This window comes from Micropterus dolomieu, linkage group LG01 (assembly GCF_021292245.1).
Source record: "Micropterus dolomieu isolate WLL.071019.BEF.003 ecotype Adirondacks linkage group LG01, ASM2129224v1, whole genome shotgun sequence".
In the NCBI taxonomy this organism is placed as follows: Eukaryota; Metazoa; Chordata; class Actinopteri; order Centrarchiformes; family Centrarchidae; genus Micropterus; species Micropterus dolomieu.
This window is the reverse complement of record NC_060150.1, coordinates 17,422,116-17,450,046: the sequence shown is the minus strand read 5'-3', so window position 1 is coordinate 17,450,046 and position 27,931 is coordinate 17,422,116. Positions and strand designations below refer to the sequence as shown.

At 39.5% G+C, this 27,931-nt stretch overlaps 1 long non-coding RNA gene across 5 annotated transcripts in view; it reads left to right on the top strand.

Moving 5' to 3' along the window:
• Positions 1-425: 425 nt before the first annotated feature.
• LOC123977645 overlaps positions 426-27,931 on the top strand; it is a 94,213-nt gene continuing 66,707 nt past the window's right edge. For all 5 annotated transcript variants that reach the window (XR_006826727.1, XR_006826729.1, XR_006826731.1 and 2 more), the window contains exons 1-3: positions 426-1,370; positions 2,522-2,571; positions 3,184-3,271. This is a non-coding gene — a long non-coding RNA (uncharacterized LOC123977645). The remainder of the gene's footprint in view (positions 1,371-2,521; positions 2,572-3,183; positions 3,272-27,931) is intronic.

Genomic DNA, 27,931 nt, shown 5'->3' with positions numbered 1-27,931 from the left:
TTCCTGTAATTCAGGGTAGTAATGTTTGTTTTTTGGGGGTGCATGAGCTGAGAGATTAGTTTTAAACCTCTTGTCATCAGGCATGCAGTCAATTTAGGCAGAGAGTGGAGGTCTGACACTGTGATGGACTATTTCATTATTTGTCTTTTGATTGTCAAATGTGCATTTTCAACAAATGAAAGTTAAAACTGTTCCTTAGTGTTTTAAGTTTCTTACTGCCTTAACTGTCTAACTTTTATTAAACAGTATGTTACTGAACTATCTTTGTTTACTTTTAAAGTACTTAGATAAAATAAAGCAATGATGATGTTTTTTGTAATTACATACTGTAACATTTTGTACTAACAAGAAAGGCATGAACCAAATACTGCTGTGACTTCACTTTATCACTACTACTAATAGCTTATAAAAAAGTTTTTATCAAGAATTTATGATTCTATTTTTGCAGACTGATCTGGTGCTGGAGAAGTTACATCACCTTTTGACATTGTTCGCATTTTTCCAGCTGTGAAAAGCTCCTCCCTTTCCTCTTTTTGGAGTACAGGCTGGTGTGATGCCTGTGTTTTACACAGTGGTTTTACACTCATGTCTAAAAGTGAACATGGTGATGATTTATTGGTGTCATAAAACACCTTTTTGCAACTTTGAGTTCTGTGGGTTATGGCTCATACTTAAATTATGACTGAAGCTGCTCTCAGTTTGGGGAATAATATGTGAGAAAATATGTGATTGTTCCCCCTGAGTTCAGTCCAAGAGATCCAATCAAATCGCTTTCTGTGACCGACTGACATTTTCCCAAAATGGCGATGCCCGCCCACCAGGCCCTCCACCCTGGCTAAAAGTGAGCGCTCAAAGTGTTTTAAAATTGCAGTTTGACCCCAGCATAGAGGAGGTCCACACACACCGAGTTTAATCCTACTCCATATCTCTTTTGGCATAGTTAGAATTCAGAAGTGCTCAGCTCTAACTGGAAGGCCCTTCTGATTAGAGAAAACCCACAATGCCCTCTGTTGTTGTTGTGAACTTTTGACAGCGTGGGCCGGGCCTCGACAGCGGCGAGCTGCACAGAGGAGTCGGCAGTGGGGCGGAATATTTGACATTTCTCCGTGATGACAGGCTTGTTACTACTCTTGTTTCGTACTGTATGTATCCTCTCTGTGTGGACCCACGTCTCCCGTGGCAACACAAAATTTGATTTGGATGACAAATACTTTCCAGCTCTGGAGTATGGACTGTTTTGGCAAACCCCACCCAGCTTGTACTCAAATTGAGTCCTGAGCATTCATTTTCAAGGACTGTGACTACACTGGGCGCTAATGTATTCTTCATGGTGAACATGGTTAGGATGAAGGATCAGAAGCTCTTTTCTGGTATGCACAAGAACAACAGGACCTCAGAGAATAAATGTCATGTAGGCTATAACCCAACCACCTGATCTCATCTCATGTGTCACATACACACGCTTTGTAAAAGCCGTGTCTATTGTACGCAAAACGGCGATTTTGTGTGTATATGATACGCTGCAGTTTGCAATAGCGTTGCAACACAAAGGAGGCTAACCCTACCTGCTGCACAGCTGTAGCCAGTCGACATGCATATATTTACTGACTTAGGTTTAGGCACTAACTAATGCCATGGTTGAGGTTAGGGAAATTGCCTCGGGGGCTGTCAACTCCTTAAACAAAAACACCCTGGGGCGTCTCATACACACGTCTGTGCCAGTTCAGGATCAAAATTGCCGTTTTACGTACAATAGACATGGCTTTTCCAAAGCGTGTATATATGATGCCTGAGCCACGAATCACTTCACTTTTGGTTATTTGAAACCCTTCAAATTACCTTTAGATGAAGCGTAAAACACACAGTGGTCCCCCAAGCTCTCAGATTCTAAGCTCAAATTCATCCTCTGCACTGCTCCATTGATTATAGTTTATGTCTGTTTACCATTTTTTATAATTGCTTCTAAATTAATGTATATTGTCTGCTATGTAGCAGAATGGAGTTTCAAACTCAAGTTCGCTATATGACCTGTTATATAGTGACAAATAAATCTACCTACCTACCAAAACTGTTGTATGCAGATGAGAGTGTCATTGTGAACTGGTTCAGTGTACTATTATTAGACTGGACTAATACTAGCTGGACTTCTACTACTGCTACTATTACTGCACAATATGTTACCACATCTACTACCACTGCACCTACTGCTACACTTCCTGCTGGTACTGTTAATACTAGAGTTACGATACAGAACGTTGTGGTGTGAGTTAGCATGTCTTTTGAATAAACAGTGTGAACATACTGTTCAGTTAGCAACCAAGCTAACGCACTTGCCAACAGTTAGCAAACAGATAGCAAGCTTCTTAGCTTGGAGAGCTTTTTTTCTCCCCTTCAATAAAACGACTTAGGTACATATTTGTCTCGGTATATCTTGTTGGGGAGCTATTATTTAATTTTGGATTCATTATGTGGCCTTTGACCTTGTTTGTGATGTCACTACCTGTCCTCTGTTCTGCCCTAGTGCACAGAGGCCATGCTGAGGAGAGGTGTATTTGTTAGAGCTCCTGTCAAGTAAGTGTTAAAATGTGGGGGAAATGCTTAACAGTGGTATAAATCTTACTTTGTGGACTACGTGGATATTGTCCAATGTTGTTCATAGAAAAAAGTATAATAGAAAAGTGTTTTTTGTCAAATACAGCCCAGCACTTAATTGTAGGAGGCTATGCTAATTTACAAATTTTTAGCTAGGCTTGCTTTTGCATACAGGTGGGTATCTAATGCTGTTCTTTTTCCTTCTCCTTCCACCTTTTAGAGGTGTGCAGAAGCTCAGTCATATGAAGCTACTGGACTGATTTTATTTTACTTTGTTTAGGTATTTGAAGTCAAACCTCTGTCATGCAGTGTTGTGTGTGGACTACACCTTATGTTTCTGTTCAGTGTTGAAATTTCATTTACTCATTATAACATATTAAAGGTTGCTTTCTTTTAGTCAGAACTGTCAATGTAATATCAGGGAGGAACATATTTAATTTTATTTATCATTTGAGTGATGCAATGATTATATATGTAATGGAACACAGACACATGTTTAATCAGTTGGCCTGCTGAGGATGTGTGAGCATGTGGAAGCCCAGTCTTGTGAAGTTCATGTACTGACTTTATGTTACTTTATGTTTTATCTAGAGGAGAGAATAAACCCCCAGTTGGCATGAGGTCAGTGGGTCTCATCTACTTCAACGTCACAAAGACTGAAGATGAAATGCTTTGTAAGGTAAGATGAGGCTGTAACTAACACATCAACAAAGCTTGCTCTAAATATTTTATGTCAATATGCATATTTCCAATACCCAGTCCATTTAATAAGTCTAGTATTCAATTCAGTACCAATGCTGTGTACAGGATTGGAGCATCAACTGCAATGTCATATGTACTACTAGTACTGCTGCTGCTGCTGCTAAAATACAACTACGACTCATGCACTCTTCTCACTATCACTACTAGTACTGCTACTGTCACTTATGCTACTACCAACTAATCAATGGTTGAAAGGAACAGTACATTCACTCAAGTACATTTTGAGGTACGTATACTTAAGTAATTTTGTCATGCTGCTTTATATTTCACTACATTTCAGAGGGAAAAACTGTACTTTTTACTCAATAACATTTATTTTACAGTTTAAGGTACAAGTTACTGTGTAGATTATAAATATTGATTCAAAATATATATTTTCATAGATTAAGCTACATGGCAGTGTCTCATGTAGTTGGAAGTAGCCCCACCTTTACCAGCTTTAAAAGTGAAATGATGCTTACACATAAATGCATGAATAATAATAAGCCATTAATATAAAATATTCTAATATGTTCATGTCACCCATACATTTAGTTCATGAGCTATAACTTTTTTTTGACAGTGTTGTTGACATTGGAATCTGTGTTGATCTACTTTTGGGTTCAGAGGCCTGTACTACAAAGTGAGGTTACTCTCTTTTCCAGGTAACTTCAGGAGTAACTTTCTGACGTCGGTTGTGACTTCTGTGATTTAGGGAGTAGATCTTAATTCATTAACAGGTCGATTTCTGTGATGTAGCCCATGTGTATAACTGAATTATCGTAAATGTTTTCACATATTTAGATTGACTATTTTACACTTACAAAAAATATAGAACCAGGAGAAGGGGGTAGTAGTCCGACATGAAAGTGGTAAATTTACAAAAATTAAACTTGCATATTCTGTAAGCATATGATAATATAGTAATTGTGGGCTAAAGTCACATGTATTTCCTCATTGTTAAATCCAGGGGCAAAGTATAATTTGATATTCATGGGCATAATACATGGCAGCGGTGCTTGTGGAGGGATGTTGCAGCTTAGCAAAGTGAATCGATGTGTTTCCTTGACAAAAAATACAATTTTTCAGAGTTTCTCTCATAAATGTAATTTCAGAGAATTTTTAAGCTCTCTAACTGTAGATTTTTGATTTTCTTCCCATTAAGATACCACTCTCCTTTTTCTTGGATTATTACCCCTCTTCCCCGGCTCCGTATTTTTTTAAACCTACAATGGCCCTAATACTCAGTTGTACCTTTACATCTAAATCCATAAGAAAAAATAGAGAATTACAACAGGAACTCTATTGTGTTAGATTTGCCCATTAACGTTCACTCCTTATACTCTGACATGATCATTGTGCATTCTTCTGGGGAAAACACAGAGCATTTGCCATTATGAAAAAACTCTGCCTGCCTCTTTTATGCGAATGTGCACAAAATCCAGTTTGATTTGACACCAACTAAAAAATCAACTAAAGCCTACTGCAGACTAAGCGACTTTCGTCGGCAGATCGCTGTGCTACTCAGACTACACAACTTGCTGTCTTGTAATGGGAGTCTTGAAGTCATTGTGGCGTTCACACTCCACACAAACTGACGACTCTGTCACCCGAAAACACACGTGAAAAGGGACACAAATGCGTGAAACATGAGTTGTTTACTATAAAAAAGATAAACATTATAAAGAAACAGAATATGGGTGAAAGAATGATTTAGCTCACACAGGGATTGTCTGTGCTACAGAAAGAGTTGGAGTTGAGTAAAAAATGTTTCGTGGTGAAAATCGTTGTCAAAATTGTGTAGTGTGAACTAGGCTTAACATCTTAATCATAGCCATAGTACTGTTTCACACCAATGTAGGAAGTCAACCCTGACTTTCCTTAATAAGCCTGAGTTACTGTAATTCTGAGGAGTTCTTGTTGAGTGTGTTGGAAGTGCGGCGATTCAACAAAATATCCACTTTGGTTAACATCCAAGCTACATTTTTACATATGCACTGACCTCTCTGCTGTTAAATCACACTCCCAGTCCTAAAATATCCTTTATTTTGAAGTCATACAGTGCACAAATGAAACCCAGCGTGGTAATGTGAAGCAGGATATGTAACCTCACAGCTCTTCTGGACCGACTAGCAATTGTTAAATGAAAGAAGAGTGGAGACTTTGAATAAAGAAATACATTCTTATTGGGGAGGTGAGGGGCTGACAATGAACCCCCCTCGCTCCTAGTTGAGCCTGCGAGAGGCCGACTTGTTCATCCCTTGTTATTCCGCTAATGTGTATGATTTAAGGGGGAATTATGCACATCTCAATGTGCCTATAAATGACATTATTCATGCACAGGTGCTGCACTAAGCAGCTCCTGAATGATAATTAAGATAATCTTTCTCTTTTTTTCCTCCTTCACGCTCACTCTCTCCCTGTTCTCACGGATCCACTTTGTTCAGGCAATATCTCCTGTGTCAATACCTCACTAGACTGCAGCCCCTCTCCCCTCAGCCATTGTCTGATCCTTATTCAGCACTAAAACCCGCACTAACAAGTGAGACCACGTCTATGTTTCTCCCCCGAGCCCGACGGTATTTCTGAGAAATAACGTGCCAAGCTGAATTAAAGTGAGAGAATAAAAAAATAAAAAAAACTTTTGCAAGGCAGAAACTTGGCTGCAGCGTTCCCGAGGGAATTCACCGCGCAATGAATTTCTCAAACGAGAATATGAAGACATTGATGTCGAGCACTTTGCATATGATAAGCTCTTTTTCCATAAAGAGAAATGATTAGTTTTGGAATGGTTAAGAAATGTTGCTGGGGAAAAAGTGTTCCACGCTCTCGGATATTAAGGACATTTAGAATACATTAAAAAAAGAGAAATTTTGTCACAGTTAGGAGGTAAGTTATGCCAAAATTATGGTTTAAACTCAGGTTTTCTGATAAAGATGCACTAAAGCTAAACTTTATCTCTTTACACAAAAGGACCCCGAATCACATTTTTCCTGATCTTGGACCGTTGTGAGTCACAGTGCCAAGTCTTGGTGTAGAAATGCATCATCACAGAGACAGTTAGTGAATCCAGCTTCGTTTGTCTTATTGGGGAACCAGAGGCTTTTGGGGCTGGAACCCCTCTCTGCTGTGGTAAACAGTGAGTGATGATTATCGTCGCTTACCAAGAGGAAATCCAGCTGTATTGTTTTAGCATGGTCAGTTGTTTACAAGAACCTCTCTCCAGTAGATGGGCTGTGCTTGATTCAGTTTTCTTTTGTGTGCAAATCACTCGTTCTGTTTGTGTTTTTCGATTTTCTTGTTGTGTTATTCTCTCTCTCCCCATCCCGTGTTGTGAGGGATCCATCCAGTCTCTTTGCCAGCCTGCAGCTGGGTTTCATTACCCGGATTTTGCCACACCCTTTGATTTCAGATAAACACTTTGGGTATGTATACCAAAGCAGGGACAAATAGGAGCAGCAAATAATTCATAGCATTTGTTTTAAACCCCTCTGGTTGCCAGATGGGTGGAGCTTATGTCAACTCTGTTTCTAGGTTTGTCAGGTATGGTGCCAGTCACAGGAAAGGTTACATATCTGAGATAGAAAGTAACTAAGTACGTTTAGTGATAACCCCCACAGGTCTCCAACTCTGAAATTCCCCCGTTTTCTATGGAGCAGTTTGGTGTTTTTATGCTCATTGATTTGTTTTTTGCCACAAAAAAACTCATTTGCAGCAGGGACCAAAAGAGATGGTGGAGACCAGAACAGAAGTTTCTCTGTGTTTGCCGGATCATAAATATGCAAAAGTTTGCTAACATGTTAGCCATAACAACAACATAACATGTCATTGTTTTTAGTTTGTTACACTGACCCTATGTAGCTACAAAAAAATCAATTACCAGCGTGAAGTAGTCAATAACTCCTTCAAAACTAAATGAAAAAAATAAGTTGCTTACCTTTCCAGCACTGACGTTCCTATGGGCAGGACAACAGCATTTGCACAATACCTTCCAAAATATGTATGATGAGGATGATGATGAAAAAATTATACGTATGTATTCTGACCCAATACAGCAATGGTTTGGTTAGATTACTCTCAAATTGTGTGTGAGGATTGGAGTGCAATTATAAAATCTAAATCAAGACAAGAATTTGAGTACAGTAACACAGTCATTTGTGAAACTTTACAGGCTCAACTGCACCTCTTACAATACTATTAAAGAAAAACCTTGGACCACAGACTACATTTGTCAACTCTATAGTCACAAAAGGCAGAATTAACTTCCTCTAAAACCCAGATTTCCTCTGCAAATGACACTGAATCATATATATTTGAACCGTGCCCCCTGGCTACAGCGTGTCCTGAAATGTCTTTAATAAGGATGAGGATGTTAAGGGGCTGGTATAGCTCCAGTTTTAAATTAGAAATAACCCGGCAGAACGCTTGACTTACAGAAAAGGTTAGTTTTAAACACAACACATTAATCTCTGCTTCTAGTTTGCACATTTATGGATCTGAGCAAGTGTGTGTGTGTGTGTTTTCTGGACAGAAACACCCACTGCCATTAACCAAAATATGAAAAAGCAATTACAGAAATGAGTGTGTGCAGGGAGAAGTGTCCACTGATATGCTGACTAAAATATGAAAAAGCAAATGTTTAAATCAGTGTTTCTGTGGATGTAGGTTTGTCCATGCTATCAACTAAATCTAAATATGATAAGGCAAAGATGAAAATCAATAACTATTTGGAACATAATATAGTGCTCTGTACAGCCCTGATGCGTATCAGCACTCCCAACAGCAGCAGGAATGTGTGCACAGGCCTCACAATTTCCACCTGATTACAACGATAGAGGCTCATATCTGTTTACACCGGCTGTGCGTCTTTATTCCCTTTTTTGTGGCAGAAATTGCAGCTTTTACTGATGACAGGCAATTTGAAAGTGCCCTTGTTGAATAGTCACAGGTGCCATGTTGTTTGAATCAAGCAGACTAGCTGCAAATAGCTGAAGTGGTTTTTATTTTTTTCAGTGTGCAGGAAGAGAGCACACAAAAGTCTATTCAGAATGTAATGCTGTTTTATGTGGCCATTAGCAGATTGGAGTTTTAGTTACAGAAATATTTTACAGAGGCGGTAATACTGGCTGGGTTAAACCACAAGGGGAGGAAGCAAAGAACTTAGTTTCTTTTCTGGGTATCCTGTGGAGATTTTGACCACTAGTGGCGCTATGGAGCAATGATTTTATGGGCAGGTCCCAAAAAAGCAATACACCTGCTGATGGATTTATGTTATTCCACTGACTGACAGCTGGTGTGGGCAAGAATTGGTAAATTAGCAGGTAAGAAATGACAGAGAAGGAAACTGCTAGCTAGCAAACGTGAATGCAGCAAATGTTTTTTAGGAAGCTAATAATTTAAGAATAGTTGCCTCTGAAACGTTTACAACTAGACTTACCTTTAGTATCATGTTTTTGTGTGTTTACTGTCGTTGCTAGCCTGCTGCTTATTATATTATCTCTGTCTGAGAGACTGAAACAGCATCTGGAATAAGGTGTTTAGCAACAAATTTACAGCATTTATGTGTTTTGTCGCCTTGAAGTGCTTAGTTGTCGTCACCTGCATCCGTGCAAAACGCTCAGGTTTCTGTCTTTGTCTTTCACCTGTGTTGCATTGCTTTCATGCCGCAAGAAAAGATTCTGTCCTGTACTCTGCTTTATCCCCGCAGATGTGTATACATATACAAGTGTGTGCTTGTGTCATATAATTTTCAATATCCCCATCTCTAAGATCATACACAACAGAATCAAGCATACATTGGAAGGAGAGATGTGTGCAGGGGGGGTGAAATATCTTTGTTCCCTCTACTCTTTAGAAAGCTTTAGCCGGGCCGTCTTCACTGAAGCATACAGGATGTGCCTGATGTTTCCTTGGCAAAGGAAAAGGTAAAAATAGAGAAGATTCATCTGGTTTGAGTTCTGCGGCACCACATTACTTTAGGGGTGGTTTTTTTTCCTGCTCTTTTTTTGTTCAGCGGTCCTGGGCCCTTTTGTGTGATTGAAGCTCAAACGGACCAGGAAATGCAAATAATCCCAGTTCTGAAGACGTTCAGTGACGTGATTGTTGGGACGGTACGAGAAGGCTGGCCGGCTCGCCACATTAAAGGCAGAGTTTGAGCGAGAGATGAGTGGAGACTGGGTTAAGTTAAGCGAGAGGAGAGGACTTCAAAGGCTGCTAGGTTTGCCTGCCATATTGAGAGTGACGAGATGTGTCTTTTATTAATAGCATTCACCAGAGTTCCTTGTTTCTGCTCTTAACTTGTTCCATTGTTCTACAATCACCGCAATGTGGGGACAGAATGAAAGGACTCGTTTCACAGCTGCAGAGCAAATTACACCTTGATTACATGTGATGGCGGCAGTTGAAGGATTTACTGGCATGTCTTGTTTTTGTCTGATTTTAGGCCCTTTACCACCTTGTTAAACGTACTTTACATGTACATTTAACTAAACTTCTAAGTTAGTTAAATGTTCTATTTGCAAGGGCTCGTAGTTCTTTGAACACATTTTCTTATGTTGCATCTCCTTCAAAAATGTGTTGTTTTTTTTTTAAAGTTGTACTCCTTTTTAAAATTGGATGAATTGAAAGGTTTGAATTCATTATGTTCTATTAGCAAATTAATGAAAACTGAGGAGGAAAACAATTAGTAGAGTGACATTATTCTTTATTAATTCCTAAGTCCCATCCTGTCCTTGTGTACCACATATAGTTTCTTGTTTATAGGACCATTGCTAGTCAACCTGGGGTCAACTAATACGCATACAATAACTCTCTTTGAGAAATAAGAGTTAAAAAATTAAGAAAAGCAGAGAAAAGAGGAAAGTGAAATGCAGCAAAGATGAAGACAAGAAAAAAATATAAAACCAAGACCAAACTGATACACAACCCAGAAAGAGAAAAAAAGGAGGCCCCCAAAAGATGGACGTTTAAAATTTGGAAAATAAATGTAAACGAGTGCTTCCCAACCCTCAGGCCACGACCCCTCAAAGGGGTTATAAGAGAAATCTGTGGGGCCATAAGATGATTCCTGGTATAGGAAAGAAGAAAAAGTTCTGCTAAAAATTTGTATTATTGTGTGTGTTTTATTTGGATAATTCTAAGATTCTTGTTCAGAATTGGTGAAAGTGATTATAATGATTAGTGTTGTTTGTTAGATAAATCGATTGGAGATTTGAGAAGAGTATTGACAAAACGTCAATACTCTTCTCAAATCTCAGTCAAATAAGATGCCGGTTTTCCTGAAAGTCAAAGTTTGGTCTTGACATTCTGTTCAGCCAGGAGAGTTTGTAATGTATTTCGGAAGTTATATAAACAAAGCAGAGCTAGCAGCTCTGAGGTCTTGTTGTCCCTGAAATGTGATCAGCATGTTCTAATAAACTTATGTCTCTGCATCAACACAAAGCATTTATTGTACTTTGGATTTCTAGTGATTCTTCTGCATCCTATCGGCCCTTAATAAGTTTAAGTAATCTTTATCAGGATGAGAAGATCACTGGGGAGATCCACAGATTGCAATAGTTGTGGGGTGTTCGGGTGTTCCTTTATTTTTATTCTCCTTACACAAGTTTTGCGCTGCCTCCAAAACTCCTCAATTATAATCATTTAGCAGCAGTGGTCTTCATTCATATCCACTGCACAGAAGTGCATCAGACACCATTTCAGAGCTGATTTGCATATTATGATGCGAGCACTGCCCATCATCCCTTCTCCTCATTAAACATCCGGTATCTCGCCTTCTTTTCGTCTGTTTTTAGAAAAAGAAAAGGGGGAAAAAAAATCTTGATTCAGCCGTTTTAATTCTCCTCAGCGGACTTGTAATTGGTGTTTACGTGATTGGCTTTTACTCTGTTCGCTGCTTTTCCCATAAATCCTTGTCAATCTAAAGTCAGTCTAGCATGTTATCAAGCGAATAGAAACAAATAATGGCACAAAACCCCACAGTAAACATTCCATAATTAACTGTTTAGGAGCGTGATCATCAGTTAGGGTTTGATTTTAGGATGTAATCTGCTTTTGCGTATGCCAGGCCATCCAACCAAAATGGACACGAGAGTTAATGCAGCTCTAACCTCTGAGCCATTTATGCTCATTGAATGTACTTGTAATGATTAAGTTTGAAAGCGCCATGTTTTATCATTGGCCAACACAAGAGTTGACAATCTTAAGACCTTCACTAGAAATAATTAGGATCTATTTGAATGCTGAGTGTGGTGCACAGTGCTGAGACAAGAGCTAAGCTTGTTAACGAATGTGGTGGCAATTAAATGGCTCATCCCCCCCCCCCTACTGTTTGTGGTTTTTTATCACCTGAAAATTGATTATAATTCTCAGCATTGCTTGACCATAAAGTTTCAAAATCTCTGCCAATATAATTGAAAATACCCGTTCTAAAGCTGCGACTGAGCATTGTTTTTGTGAGGTTTTTAATTGTTTCGCCACAAAAGACCAAAAGTATTTTTAGTTCCCGCAGATCCCACATGAAACCTGAGCTGGCGACATGGTTGAAATGAGTCTGTGCTGCTTATTTGAATGTTTTCCCCCCTTCCTCCTCCTCTTTAATTTCTCCACATAGTTTAACATTAAAAATCAGGTCAACCTTTAAGATTTATGAGCAGAGAGGAGAAAAAAAGAATTAATGGTATGCTATTTTTATTCAGTTAGTCGTCTGTTAATTTGGTATGACCTTAGTCAAAGGCGGTGAAATAACAAACTCTACTTACTTCTTCTTAAGACCAAACCCCTGGTCTCCGATATTGCTTTGCTGAGGATGTGAGAAGAGAAGGGCCCACTGCCAGCCTGTGTTTCTTTAACTCTTATCTGCAAAACTCAACACACAGGATTTTCGGGACATCAGTGGCACTAAGAAACTAATACTCTTTCATCTAATTTCATAGCGTATTGTTTCAATTAAGCATTTTTTTATTAGTTGATTGAAAAACTGTTTTTGAAACAAAAAAAGCTCTTAAAGAGGCATTGAGACACATTTAGAAAATAAATCCTGACAGCCAAATGAGGCAGCTCATCATCCGATAATGTATTAGAGGTCGTCTCCGAGCGTCTTTGTCCGTGAGCCGAAGCAGAGGTGCGTCACCTCCTTTATTTCCCACCTTTTTCTTGCTGATGAGTTCCCAGTGTGACTCTCCTCATGACAGCGTCCAAACTTTGCTGCCGCAGAGTCCTGAGTGCTCACAGCCCCCCATTGAAGCATCCCTGCAGGGGCTTTCTTCACAGAGAGGCTAGAGGGGAGGAGGTGAAGGTGAAAGTTTGGCACCCAGCGACAGATCTCCAACAGCAGAGGTCTTTGTTGCCAGGTTGCTCACACTCGGCAATGTGGTCGAGCAAGGCGGCCTCTGACCTGACCTCTACGCTGAGGGAACCGGTGGGCAGAGGCTGAAATAAAAAAATGAAAGGAACGGGAAAACTTGGTTGGAAGAAAGGACTGAAATGGCGGAAGGGGAGATTGTGGGGGGACGGCATGAAACAAAGTGTTCAGAAATAGGTCAACCAGTATCTCATTTTTCTTGCTAAGCTTGTAATCACCCTTGACAGGCACACTGTGGAACAGGCTATTCAGTTGGAATTCAGGGCTCATCGTTGAATTACGGACCCTAACCATCCGTCTCTTGATGTAAGGGGACATTTAGAAGATGGAAGTTCTTTGTTCTTTCTTTATTTTGCTGACGAGGACGACTTGCCTGCGTTAGTCTGTGTTAGTTCTGACTGTCTTTTGGTTGACCCAACATGATGCTTTTAGTGTCTCCACAGAAGAGAAAAGGAGATAGTGTTGATGTTCTGCTCAAGGGCACCTTTAAGGAAGACAAAGGATTATTCATTCACTTCCCCAGACCTGTTCAGCCATCTTTCCCCTCTTTCACTTCACCCAACTTACAAAAAAAACATTCTTTCTATAAGATGTAGATAGTTTTGGTTTTATTTGCCCTGTTTATGAGATGTCCATTTCGGAGATTGAGTATTTTTCTGTTTCCTCTTTAGAAAGTAGTTCCATTGAAAACTGTTCCCATTACTCTGGATAATCCATCGGATAATCCATCGGATTATCCAGAGTAACCCGGACACTGTTTCTGGAAAGACACATTTGTTGTTGAATTCTACAAATGTCATTTTTCAATGCTTTGTGAGCCACAAATGAAATTTTATTCTCCCCAGTTGAATGCAGGAATCTCCTAGACCTGTATTGCAAAACTGGGCAAATTAAACCAATCTTGATGCCACTAAAGGTACATGAGAACATGTTTATTACCCTTAAACCTTTTTATATATAATTTCACAAGTAAATCAATAACATTTTTGAATTCCTCACAAAACTAAGAAATTGAAGCAGCCTGGAAGTAATTGTGCCCCGCTGTTCATCAGGAAACGACTCCCCATCTCGCCACGGATTTAAATGTGATCTTGTTAAGCCACCAAGGGACTCAATCTTGCCCATGGGTGGCCAATGGATACTCTGTTACTAATGAGGTGTGCACAGGCCCCGTGGGTAATGGCGGTGTCATGCCAAAGCTTTTTGACACCTCGGGGCAGCCGTACAGTATGCCCGGCCCCGGCTGTCGGCTGGCATTCATTTGACTCTGAAACAATGAAACACGTCGACCATAAAACTGGGTTTTTCATTGGTAGTTTTGATCCCTTCCACTCTAAATACCCATTTTAATATGCACTTTACCCATTATTTCTGTGTTAATAAGAAGTCTCTTTGAGAATGTGCCCATTGTTGAGTGAGTCTGTTAATTATGACAGCTCAAAGTGCTGTTGTATTCTTCTGACTCTTCCTCATAAGAAGCATGATTATTCATCACCACGATAAGAATTAATATGCAGCAAGGCATGCTCCCCGAGAAATATTGTTGTTTTTTTTTCTCTTCCACCAAATTTGAATGCTCCAAATTACACATTCAATCCATCTTTGTTTGTGTATTTAACCCTGTTAAACATGGCAGCACTTTGTGACTTTTAAAGACCCGTGGCTTATTGGACTTGGAGCTTGCATCACTAAGTGACAATTTGGATTGTGTTTGCTATCAAATAAACACTTAATGTATCTGGGGATGTAAACAAATGTTCATTCTCCGCCCTGCATCTGCTGCAAATAAAGCCGAGCTTCAGAAAAGTGTTATAGCGCTTTCAACCAAAATGACACCCGTTCTGATTCACACCCACCGTATTTTTGTATAATTAGAACAACACACTGTAGTCATTTTCTGATCATATAATAGACCGGCCTTGGCTGAGGAAGGTCAGAACGAAAGCAGCACAATGTAAGCTCTGAAAACTATAATGGTGGAGGGATCAGAAACCCCTGCTGTTTGTATCCAGAGCATTTAATCAAACTGGCATTACTTCAGCACTGTAGCTAAAACTTTGCTTACCTCCCAATCCGGGCTGGGAACTTCATATTGTTGACAGTAGCTCTGAATTCAACTGTAGACTCAGCAAGTAAAAGGATAAGATGGGCTTAAAGAGCTTTTTATAACCTGTCTATTCACCCTGATGCACTGTCAGTCCAATGGACACACTGACTCCAACACCTGTATGAGAGTCTAAGAAGCTTCCTGCCAGGACAAAGGTGGTATTTACAATTAAGTAATTTGCAGATTTCTTGACTGCCATTTTATTTATTACCATAATGTGACCAATGGAAGTATATTCTTCTTTTTCTGCCTGTCTTGGGTTTCTGCTAATTGAAAGGTTTAATAAATGTCATATGTCTTTAAAAAGTTGTAAAGGGCAACACACAAATAAGACACTGCACCTGTACACCGGTGGCATCTTATGTATTAAAACTGGATTAAAACGAGGATCATAAGCAGTTGATGCGCATGAACTTTACAGGATACACCTCTGTGCTATTTTCTAGTACATATGCTGATGAAAAGCAGCTTGTTTATTATATTCACTTCGTGGATTGGCATGTTCCAGCTGCTGTACCTGAAATACTGCTTGCGTCTGTGCGCTACAGGTATCAATTTAGTAGCTGCACTGTAATTATTAAAAGTATTATTTAGACATCATCATTATCTTATTATTATTGGTTTGATAAAAGGTGGTGAATGCTGGTGTAAAAGACATTAAAGTACTAGTGGACATAACGGTTGATAAACAAACCTGTCAAACGTGTGTTGGTGCGGTGATACACTGTTATATGCTCATTTCAGGGCTTGGACATCAACTTGCAGTTTCCTATGCTCTGTGATGAAATAGCAGGCATTTCTGGAGATGTGGTAGTAAATGGTATTCATTGTTGTGTGTTTTTTCTAATAATCCTTGTTGAGAAGTGGAAACACATTTCTTTGACCGGTCATGATGTACTGCACTGCATGCGCAGCCTAAAAGCACTTTGAACTTGGATTTAGTATCACCTCCTTAGCAGGCTGACAGTTATGTTACATGAGGTTTCATCAAGTTCCTGTAGTGGTAAAGGGAAATTGTGTAAACACAATAGTGCTGGTCTGAGTCTGCTGACTTTCCAGCACGTCATCGTTACTCTATCCAGGTTGCCTTGTCAACATCCACCATTTCTGCTTGTTTATAATGTTGCAGAAATGCCTTCAAACAATCACAACATCAGCAAGCAGAAAATAAAGCAGAAGCAGCATCTGACTGGCTGAAAACCAATTTCAACTAGATGCAGCAATAAGACAAACCTTCCATCAGATCAGAGCATTCATATGATATCCCTGCAGCCAGCTCAGAGGCTGCACAGAGCAGTGTGTTTGTGCATGTTTGTCAGCATTTGTGTGTATGTATGAGTAGTTACGTATCCGCAATAATATAACTGAGAATCATGATGCAAGCTTTTCGCCCAGAGTGTTTTTGAGCTCATTTTCAAATGGTAATTTGCCTTATCCAAAGCAAACTCACTGAGTGTAAGTAAGTGATTATTTGCATGGCTGACAATCATTCGGCATGCCTGCGGTCTTTTTCCAAACTGCTCCAGTTTGTCCAGTCTTTGAAAAAAAATACTCAGAGAGGGCCAGTTCTCTTTGAAATATCCTTTCATTTACCTTATCATTAGACACAAATGTGGCATAGTTAACAATGACTGAAAAAAAGCAAAACCATAGTGAGCCAGTACTTCTTTATAAGGCTGATGAAGCCTTTGCAGCCAAAAAAACATTCTTTATGACTGCTGAATAAAGACCCTGTTAATCATTTTCAACAGCTACTTTTTCACTTTTTAACATTCCTTTTGCTTTAACTTTCTTAGGTTTTTGGTTTGAGCACCTCAGGCTTTGGGTTTTTATCCAAGCTCCAAGTTTGTGTGCTCATGTTTAATTGGTTATTATCCCATTAGAAGCATCATGTTGGTCTGTAAAGTGCAGTAATGACAGGACGCACCGACAGCAGAACAATGCAGTGATTTAGTATCTGCATTCCCCCTCAATCACACTCAAATGTCAGCCACAGACTCATCAATGCCCCTTACCCTGAGCACACCCCTGAGACACACATACACTCTCACACACAGCCCACATGACTGCACACCAGCCCAACATCAGGGCTTGCAGAAAACTAGGCATGACGGAACAGTTGAAGATGGATTTGGGTTTTGGAAAGCTGCTTCTCAAATGCTCATTGCTGTAGCTGGAAGATATTAGACTACAACTCTTTACTGTTTAACATTTCTTTTTATATTTCTGCTCTTGTTTCTTGCACTTCTAAAGGAACAATTAAGTTCCTCCAGTGACAAAAGGTACTTAAATGCGTTGGCAAGAGTCTTCTTAAGAAATATGTACCTTTTGCTTTTGGAGAGGGCAACTATTAGTGTACGTTTGAATAAACATTTGTAACATTAAAAAATAGGCAAAACCCCGTTTTTACTGATTAAATAAATAAAAATTTACTGTCAGAAACACTAGGGTCAAGAGCCATGTACAAAAATGAAATGGTAACAAAACCACCAAGAACAATTCAGGAAGAAGGCCACCAGCCTGCATTCAATACATGTCAATAACAATCTGGTATAGGTTTCCTCCTCGCACTGAGAAAACTGGGAGGGGGAAACAAAAGTCATAGGAGTCCTTCATTTACCATGCTCATCCATCAATCAGTGTTTAGGACATTGGCAAGTGGTAATTTAATAACCAGTGACCTGGGCTGGCAGGAAGCCGGCCTGACAGACAATACAAACTCATTTATCATGTGGGAGCGACAGTGCTGTGCTGCGGTGGATCCTCTCTCTCTGATCCTGTGATTGTCGCTGCAGGAGTCCCCCTCGGCGAAACACTGAGGGGGTTAGCTCACATGAAGCCCAGCTCAGAGATAATACATTTAAGTACAGCTGGATATTTGGATGCTGTGGAAAGCTGAACTGAATTTCAAGACTGTCTCAGGTTACAGTATTATGATTGGAAGTCAATGTGTGATTTTAACCCCCGATTTTCACCTTTTAAATTCTCTTCATTAAGGGCCTTTAAAGGTAGTAGAAACCCTTTTTTTCCCAAAGTGTATCAATGTGTCATGTACATTCTGTATCTACTTGTTCCAACCTTTCATTAAAGCTATATGATGCTTAAAATGAGCGCAATGTTCAAACCCAAGATTCCATGATTTTTATAGCTACACCATTACATCACATGGAAATATTCTAACTGTCTTGTGTATCATTTCCACAAAATCGTCTATGTTTAGTATCCATGGAAACTTTGCGTTCTTGACTAAAATACTGTATAAATTAGAGTTATGTCAATTTGAACAAGAAATATACTTTTAATACAGTCCGCAAACAGTTTTTGCAGGCTTGCTCCTGTGGGTGTGGTCCTTGGTCTCTTGAGCCTCTTTTATAGCAAATTTCATCCTTTATAATTGTGAGCAATATTTCACATGATTAATGTTTTAGATTTCTAAAACAATTTGCCTGAACGTTTTGTCACTGTAGTCACATTTAGACATTTTGATGTTTTACCACTTATGATAATTACCCCACTAAACAAACACAACAACTGTATTAATACTGCAGTTTAAAAGGTTGATTTTTCCTTGACCATTGTTAAAAACTTTTATTTTAATGTTTACTTTGTCAGGCGTAGAAACAGTTCTTCCCCCTCATGTTACAACCTTTCCTTGCATGCAAAAACATGTTGATCTCCAGAGAACATGCAGAATGAGAGGTTATTTCTGGGAGTATGACTGTGTTTTCACGTCTTCACTGGCAAGCCAGGGTCAGGATGCATGCTTCGCCCTTGTTTGCCTTAAACGCTCAGTTTTGTTGAGCCGATCTGTGTTTGCCCACATACAGTAACATCCTATACCTCTGTGAGCTTCTGATTGCGTTGCTGCCAAATTGCAATCAGTGGGCAGGCGTCCACATGAGCTGATATTAGGCCATGGTGCAGTGAGTTAGCGGGCCTTTAGATGACTCACCCAGCGCGTTTGACTCGTGAGGAGGCAGTAAAAGCTGTAATGTGGATTTTAATGTGCTATAATGATCTTTTGTTTGTCTTGGGTGCCTTCTTTTCAGCCGAGCACCGCTAGACTCGTGTTACAGAGTCGTGGTTGTCTTCTTCCAGCAACATCACCTGTAAAGTTACCACTCTAATGAGGATGTTGATGGTGTTGATGATGTGTCATAGTGACAAGCTCCTGCATAATAATACCCTCGCCAACCTGGTAACCTCATTAATCAACTTGTCAGATTTGTGATGTCAACAGTTATGCATGATCATAGAGCATGGTTATATGGTGAATAACATGCAGTACTTAAAGTGGCAGCAGTTTTATTGAGACTTTTACGTGGTAGAATGAAGGAAAAGACCGATCTTAGCCACGATGACTAAGGAAAGCATGGTGCCATGAGGATAAATCTTTATGACTTTGATGATCCCCAGACTTTTCCTCTAGAGCCACCATGAGGTTGACATTCTTGTTTTTTTGTGAAATGGCTCAAAAACTACTGGATGGATTGGTACATGAAATTTGGTACAACCATTCATGGGGCCCAGAGGATGAAGCCTAATGACAAGTCAAAATGTCCAGCTATCCAATAAAATATCTCGACATCTTGAAGATGTATTGGTACAAATTCTGGTATAGACAATCATGTTTTGCTTTGGTGATCCTGACCCTCACTTTTCCTCTAGTGCCACTAGCAGCACAAAAAAGTGAAAGTCTCCACAGCGGTGGGATAGATTACCATGTCATTTGGAACAGACCTTCACGGTTTTTGTAAACTTTGTTGATGGCTCGACTTTTCATCTAGAGCCATCATCAGGAGATAATTTCATTTTCTTCAATACTTGGGTTTATCTACCAGTTCGGTTTTCTTTCCAATGTGCGTTACAGCCTCACAGAGCAGCCAGCGGCTAGCAGTAGTCTTATATAGCCTACATTTTTATGTTGCACGTCATCCTGGAGCAGATGGAAGGCAACTATGGCCACTATGCCATGAGGCCATAAATCACGATGCCGGCCCAAATTGCTCAACATTGTGATGTAAATGCTCTGTATTTGTATAGTGCCTTTCTAGTCTTTTCAACCACTCAAAGCGCTTACACTACATCTGCATTCACCATTCACACAAATTCATTCACTGAGCCTAAGTGCTCAAACAGAAACTAACATTCACACACATTCCTGGAACAGCCACCAGGGGCAATTCAGGGTTCAGTATCTTGCCCAAGGACACTTCGACATGCAGCCTAGAAGAACCGGGTATTAATGGGCAACCCGCTCGACCTCCTGAGCCACAGTCGCCCCCGACGTGATGTCTGTCTGGCGATGGCATCGTCCATCGGCCCTACCCTAAATGAAACTGTATTTGTCAGCCATTTATTAAGAGTTACAATTTAGCTTGCAACTGTTGTAACGCTGACCTTATCCTTTAACACTGTGAATACTGAAGTCAGTCAGCTCAGACTGCCTTTCTCTCTCCTTGGGTCCAGATCAATGGGATTCTGATTAGTGCAGGGAAGGGAGACTCGCGATTATTACCAATAAAGGGAATTAGATCAATTTTTTTTGGTACTGGGACTTTAAAACCTGCAGCTTGATCAAATTAAGATCAAGTCATCAGTGAAATTGCTGTTGATTTATAAATAAGATAATTGCGCCCCCCCCCTCCCCCACTCCACCATCCCTCACTCTGCATTGTGTTTCTGCTCCCGCTGACAGTCCAACACTTTTATTGCTTAGTCAAACCTCCTCCTTCCATTTTTAAATTGCCTATTGAGTGGATATCTCTGCGGACTTGCCAGCCCACCATTAGTATCACCTTTGTGCAGCCTCTTTTCTTCGGTGAGGAAATGTTTAAGGTATTTACTCTGCGTAGCAAACATCCCCATGTAATTTAATTGTCAAATGATACAAATCATGGCTATGTTTACGTACAGACACAGTTTCATTACCCCAAGGCACATAAAATCCTCTCAAAGTCCATGATGTCAGAAATGCATTTCAGTATGTATAAACAAAGGCATATTTTATGAATTTCAGGAAAAAATTGAGTTTGTTACAAAGGTATAAAATAAGCAGCTAGGGGTTCTACTGTGGGATTTTAAACCTGCGATTTATAACTCAAAGACTGACAGTCATGATGAATCTGGTTGTAGTCAGGTGCTTTCCCCCCTGGTAGGAAATAAACAACTTCACTACTGTCTGATTTTAAAAAAAGTGTTGTAATTTTTACATTTAATTTTCAAAGGCAGAAAAATACCTTTCAACACCTGTCACTCGAGAAAGCAACTATTCTGCTGTTTGTGATTCGTACCATGGCATTTTTCTCACCACGGCTCTTTGCAGGTGATAATTTGTCTCTTGGTTGTGCGTTTGATGTCAGTGTTGAATGAAACATCACTTCAGATTTTCAATAGCTTCTTTTCCTCTTACAGTATATTGTCTCATTACAGATTTATAAGTGGCATCTGCAAAATAATGAATTAGAAATTTAGAAGGACCCCTTTATAACACCCACTTCTTCTCTTCCATTTATAAAATAAATCAAATGATTTTCCTTAAATACATCATCCAACATGTTTTACTACTTTCTTTGTTTGGTAGTTCATTACTTGTTTTTGCAATGAACGTCTAAGAAGCCACCTGTCAGTCAAACAATGGGGCTGGGACATGACATCTTTGTCTTGTTCCTTTCCATACTTTTTACAGGACAGCAGGGTAAATTCCAGTCCCAAACACTTCAAAATATTTGAAGTAAATGCATTTAAATTAAAGTCCTCACAGAATCACCCCAGATTGGCCGTCAGAAGAAGCTCCCCTAATTCAAATGTGGTAACCCTGCTGAGTGGAGGCTTTCCAGTTGAGCTGCTGCAAACTGGCCCAATTGGACGGATTTCAGTCATTCTTTAGTGAGTGAAGCCAATCAGGAGCAAGTCCAGCTGTGATATATATCTTGGATTTTGTCCGAACACTGACTGGAGAGAAAGCAAACATTCAATTGTCCTTCTCAAACACAATCAGATTTTACAATGCTTCTATTAAACAGCTGTTATTGTATGTGTTAAGGGTCATGCCATTTCTTTTCGTTTTAGCCCACATTCAGTACATGATTTTATGCCACTGTCAACTGGGGGTTTTCCAGCCTAAGTCAAGTAATACATACTATCCTTTGACTTTTACTAGGTTTATGCTAACCATCTTTTTTTAAATAAATGGAGTCAATATATTACTATATACTACTACAAAAAAGGCAAACAAAAACTGAAAAACAAAAAAGGTCATGCACTGTATCTAAATGTAGTTTGGAGTAACGTTCCGTTGTCATTTACTCATGGTTCGAATTACGGGGGGGCTGGGGGATTGCAGGGGTCTGACCCCCCTCATTAAGGCTTGGACCCCCCCAGAAGAGAGAAAAACAACAGTTCAGGGGGGTCTAATTGTAAATATTACAATCTTTATCATATTCATGCCTTATATTCAAGAAACTTGTAATACGATTTCAGACACCCCTAAAATAGACCAGATGGATGGATTTCCTAACATTGACATAAGTCAAACGTCTTATCTGCCCACATTACTCGCAGCGGTAGCTGCTCCAGTCCAGTCCATCACACGCTGGTGGAGACATTGTAAGTTAATGTCAGTAGTTAGCCATCTAGCTTCTTTAATACATTTAACTTTCCTACCTTCAGAGTTTTATAATTAGCATTTCTTTTACTTAAAATGAGCTATATGATTTTGGCTCATATCATTTCATCACCAGTATATCCATATTTTATCCAATTGTCAGCTAACACTGGTGTTTAGGGATGAGCAGTGAAATAGAGGATTAGTTCTTTTAGAGAAACATTTTGACATCAATATGGAGTTTAGTATTTCATTTTAATTTTTACAATAAGCAGCCATTTGTTTTCACTTTGGAATTCAGGAGTTTTACCTTCCCAGATAAGTTTTAAAATCCAGATTTGTTATTTCAAATGTACTCAGTTTCAGTTTTATTTATGTTGCGCCAATTCATGAAAAAAGTTATCTCATTCCCCTTTTTATATAGAGCAGGGAAGAGATCCAACCATTCCCATTTCTCCAACAATGTCTGACTACTGCTTTATGGAACCCAGATTACATTACATTCACAGTCAACATGAGCAAGAGGAAAGGAGATATTTGCTAAAAAAGTTGAAACTTACAACTTGAAATGATAAGAATTAGGAATTAGAGATGATAATGCAGACTGTATTTTATGATGGTGTCTTTGGTTCATCTTAGTGTAGTCTGACTTTCTGCCAGTTTTGCTCTAGAATACTTGGTGATCTCTGACTACAAAAGTTGTTGTGTGGTATGGGGCACACATCATCTGGTGTAATAATTTATAATCTACATTTTAGTTCACCGTCGCACGTACCTGCACTGTACAGGGTTTCCTTTATGACCTGGAAAATAGTTGACCCTCCCAGTTGTGATTGTATAATTCGCACTCTGCATTTACTTGTCAACTGAAACTAGAAATCATTTTGATATGCTTTGAAAATGGTAATGTAACTCTATGTACTTTTTGTTACACAGCGGCCACTCAGGCCACAGGTGATAATGGTACCTTTTATTTTTCTCCTTCATTTGCCAACATTTTCTTCACTCAGTTGCTTTAAAGACATCATCATTGAGCAGCCTGATTGAGAGCCAGTTGAATGGGGCTGCAAGCAGACCAAGCGTTTATCTGTGACATGCTAAACCTTGTGTAACAGTAGCACGTAGAGAAAAGTAATAATCCATCCAAAATCTGCTCACATTAGCGAACATTTTCCACCATAAGCTACTGGTCATGCCAGACCAAGTGAAGCTGTGACAGCAGGATTACAGAATGGATTGAATTGAGCAAAATTAACTTTTCCTTTGTAAAGGGAAGATTGTGTTTTCTTTCAAAACGTGGTAGTAGTCTGGCTTTAAAACATGCAGTAGCACTGGTATAGTCCTTTTTGAAGTCTTTTTCCCCCTTAATTCTAGCTCCCGCAGCTGCCTCTATTCTGCCTTGTGAGGCAGAATAAAATGCCACCGGTGCAGCTACCTGCTCCTGCTCTATGATTTTCAGCATCATCTTCCTCCGCTCAGGGACTTGCTTCACCTCGCTAACAGCTGAGACCCCCCTCCTGGTGTTTATATGTGTAAGTCACCTGGAAACCTCATGTAGCAGAGGTATCAGTGTGGCACAGGTTGCACTCTGAGCCCCAGGGAGCCGGAGTGTTGTGAGGGGGTTGGGTTGGGGGCTGCACATCCTCACGGCTCAGATGGGATTACAGGTTGCTAACACTTGATGACACAAGCTGTTTCCAACATCTCGCCCACCTTGCGTGCTGAACACACGCCCACATAAGCTGCCGTTCACGTGCACTGAACCCACACACTTGTGAACTCGCTCATAAAATTGAACTTGCGTGTGCATGCATGCTGGCTTGACTTCTTACATGAATACAAGGACACACACGGTGCTCACACACATACATACACACACACACGCACACACAGAGTGAATAGACAAACTTGTATTAGATTGTATTTGTGTTGGACGGCAGAAAATCAGCAGGCAAGCATGAGTGAACAAGAGCAACATAACCGTTAAATGCACATGGAAACACACACACACACATACACAGCAGGCAGCACAATCTTGTTCTTAAAACTGTATTACGCATGAATGTAAGATGGGAAGCATGCATGCACAAACACAGCTCCAGTTCCCCCACATGCACGCACACATACACTTCATACACAAACTCTACAACATCTCATCTCACTAATGGAATCAGTGAATGATGTTACACTAATATAAACCACTTTATCAGTGTTGATGGAAGTATCATTTACCCTTTTTATGATCACCGGGCTTCAGGTGTTGTATGTTGGTGTGGGAAAGTATGATCCAGGAGGAGAGGCCTTTTTTCGACTCTCAAACTGAGCCGATTGGATTGAAATGTCCTTTTATTTATTTTGTAAATCCAGTAAAGAAGGAAAGACAAGTTTTGACATGTTAAGTTGCTTGTGATGCATGGTTTGACCCAACAGTTGTCCCAAGTCATACCTAGTTGCCAGACTCATGACAGCTGACCAGAAACAACCCAAAACTGGTTCAATTCTAGGTAATTGGGCTAGACACTAGCCCAAAACTAGTGTAAGTTAGCCTACTAACTGGAATAGATTCTGGTTGTTCGCCCCCTTGTAACCAAAATTGGCAGCCACATATTGGCCAGAACACAGCCAGATTATTGCCAAAACAAAGGTGTGTGCAGCTGACATTCAGCCACAGCCAACCAGACAACATAACAATATACCTTAACAAACTTCAGTCAGTTATGTTCCAACTTTTACTGGTCTAAGCTTTTATTCCACAGTATTAAATCATATGCAGTGGTCTACCATGCCCACAGAAAATACTCTGATTGCCTGGCAGGTGTCTTTTGTTTGCACAAAGCTCTTCAAACAGGGTTTTATATATTAGCAAGATATATGAAGAAATATGGCCTCTGTAGTTTAACAACAATGCTTAACATTTAATTAGGATATATATTTTTACTGTATTTATGAAACTATAGGAGTGCATAAATTCAGCAGCAACAAATTATAATGACCTGTGCTCACCTTGATGGTGCCTGCACTGTAGGCCTCCCTCGCAGGGTAAATTAATTTTCTCCTCTCTGTCTCATTCTCTCTCCCTCTCTATGCCCAAAGTTATTTAATATCCACTCATATTCAGATTCATTATTACCTGCTCACCCCCCACGCTCCTCCCCAGCCCCTCCAGATATGACTTTGAAAGACCACCGTATCTCCGAGGCCTAATTAGAATTGAAAGTCTGCTCGTTTAGAATTGTCAACTCTCACCTCAAGCTTGGAAACTTTGCCTTGAATTTCAAACATACCCAGTAACACCTAACTTCATGGTGGAAGGTCCTGTACACTATATAACTTTGCACTGTCCTTAGGTGAATAATCATTGATATGTGTAAACACCAGCTTCTGTACATGTTTGTGTGTGCGTGGTGAGTAAATTATTTAAAATGTGGATTAGGGATACCAGCTCTGAATAACATTGTCTCTTCTCCTTTACTTTCCTTTTTTAAAAATGATACTGCAGAGGGTATTTTCCTAATTCAGCATGTGGCATCACAATCTAAAAAATATCACAATCCATCTGTATTGGATGTTTTGGGGGTGGGGGGTGAGAGTTGGGTGGGGTGGGTGGCAGGGGAAAAAAGACAGTTTGTTTTCACACTTAAGGAAGACATGAAATGGAGTGTCCTTAACTTAATCACCACCTTGTTTTAATACATTTGCATACATTTACATATTAATTGGACCACCGATTAAAATTGGTTTTGTAATTTTAATTAAGTGTCCACAAAGGTATATGATTAGCACTGTTTAAAATACAGCCTGACATAACTAGACGCGCAAAAAAAAGGCTCTTTGCTGCAGATTTTTTTCCTCTTCACCCTCCCTCCCAACATCTTCTGCCCTCTTCTGCTTTCAGAAAGGAGGGGATTACTTAAGGGAAAGCCTGTTTCATGATAGCCATTTTTAAAATCTGCAGTAGATTAGGCTGCCATGGAGACGGAGGGGGCTGGTGGCGGGGGCAGAGCCTCCAAATCGGGGATATTTATAGATTCATATATTGTAATATAGTGGCAGTAGTTGGTAAAGATCCCCTCTAGTGACTTGTGGATCAGGCCATGTTCACATTGCAACTGAAACATGAAATGGTGCATCTTTTCACTGTCAGCCACACAAGTTGCAATAATCATCCAACATGTGCTGCCCATGATTCCTGACTAATTGGTTATGTAGTGTTAAGCAGTATTTCCACCAAGGAGTTCAGTTCAGTTGGTTACACATTCGAACTGTTTTTCGTGTTTTCATTGGATGGTACCAAAAGAACCACTCCATTCCATCCAGTTACCTATCTGTTGAGGTACTAGCACACTGGAACCAAGGTGGAGCTAGAAACAGCGCAGTCTGCTGATTGGTCGTTTTGTCACTTCTTGCGTAACAAAAGACTTTATACACAAACCCTCTATTTTTAAATATCCTATTGATTGTAACAGAGACTCTAAACACTCCACGCAAATGTATTTAATTTAAAAGCCTTTTCTCTAACAGAGCTTGTCTCCTTGTTGTAATAAACAGCCACATACTGAGAAGAAAGAACACAAAGCATTCGATGTCAGATGTGATGTCACACATGATGTCACGCTATTTACATGGTTGATGCGGCTATTACCATCCAGTTAAAACCCCGTCTACTTTAAAGAGTACTATCTGTGGTGGAAACACAAAACAGATCTAAGGTTTAGATACATGTAGGTATGGTTTAAGGGTACTAGACTAAAAGTGTTTGGTGGAAATGCAGCTTTAGCATGCAGCCTATGTTACTCACTGTAGTGTATTAAAGGGGAAATCAGTATCACAATATTAATAGGGATTTTTTCTGATTAATGTATATCACAATATGCTAAATCTAATGCTAAATCACATTGATGGTAAACATGATGAACTGCGTACCACTGTTTATTTATAAGTAAATTGGACAAAGTGAAACCTTCATGACTTCATGATCATACTTCATTTTTGATTACAATTTGCTTGAACATTTGATGTGGAGACCTGAAAACATAGGTTTGTGTAGTATTCCTTTAAAATAGTACATGCTGATGCAGTAGTAGGTAGCCTGTTACCATATTCATGTTATGTGGGATGCAAGATCTCATGCTTACAAGCATCTAAGCATTACCATTACAACTTTAAATGGTGATTGTTTCCAATGACAGCAATTTGTACAAGAATAGTCACCTAACAATGAAGTATGATAAGTTGTATTATAAGTGCAATTTGTCATATGGGGGTAAAAAAAGGTGTGTCCATAATCAAAATAGCATTAAATTATGTTTTATTTAGCTTATAGTTCTTTATTAAATTTATATTGAAATTTGATGTTGGAGTATGTGTTTGTTTGCCTTTATCTTATTTACTCCCAAATATATTTCAGAGCTTTTAGGAAATATGAGAAACACATTTGTACAACTTTTATGTTGACATTTATTTATATGTTGTTGGCTATTTTCTGTAGTTGTAACCCTTGTATGACACGAACGCAGCACACATC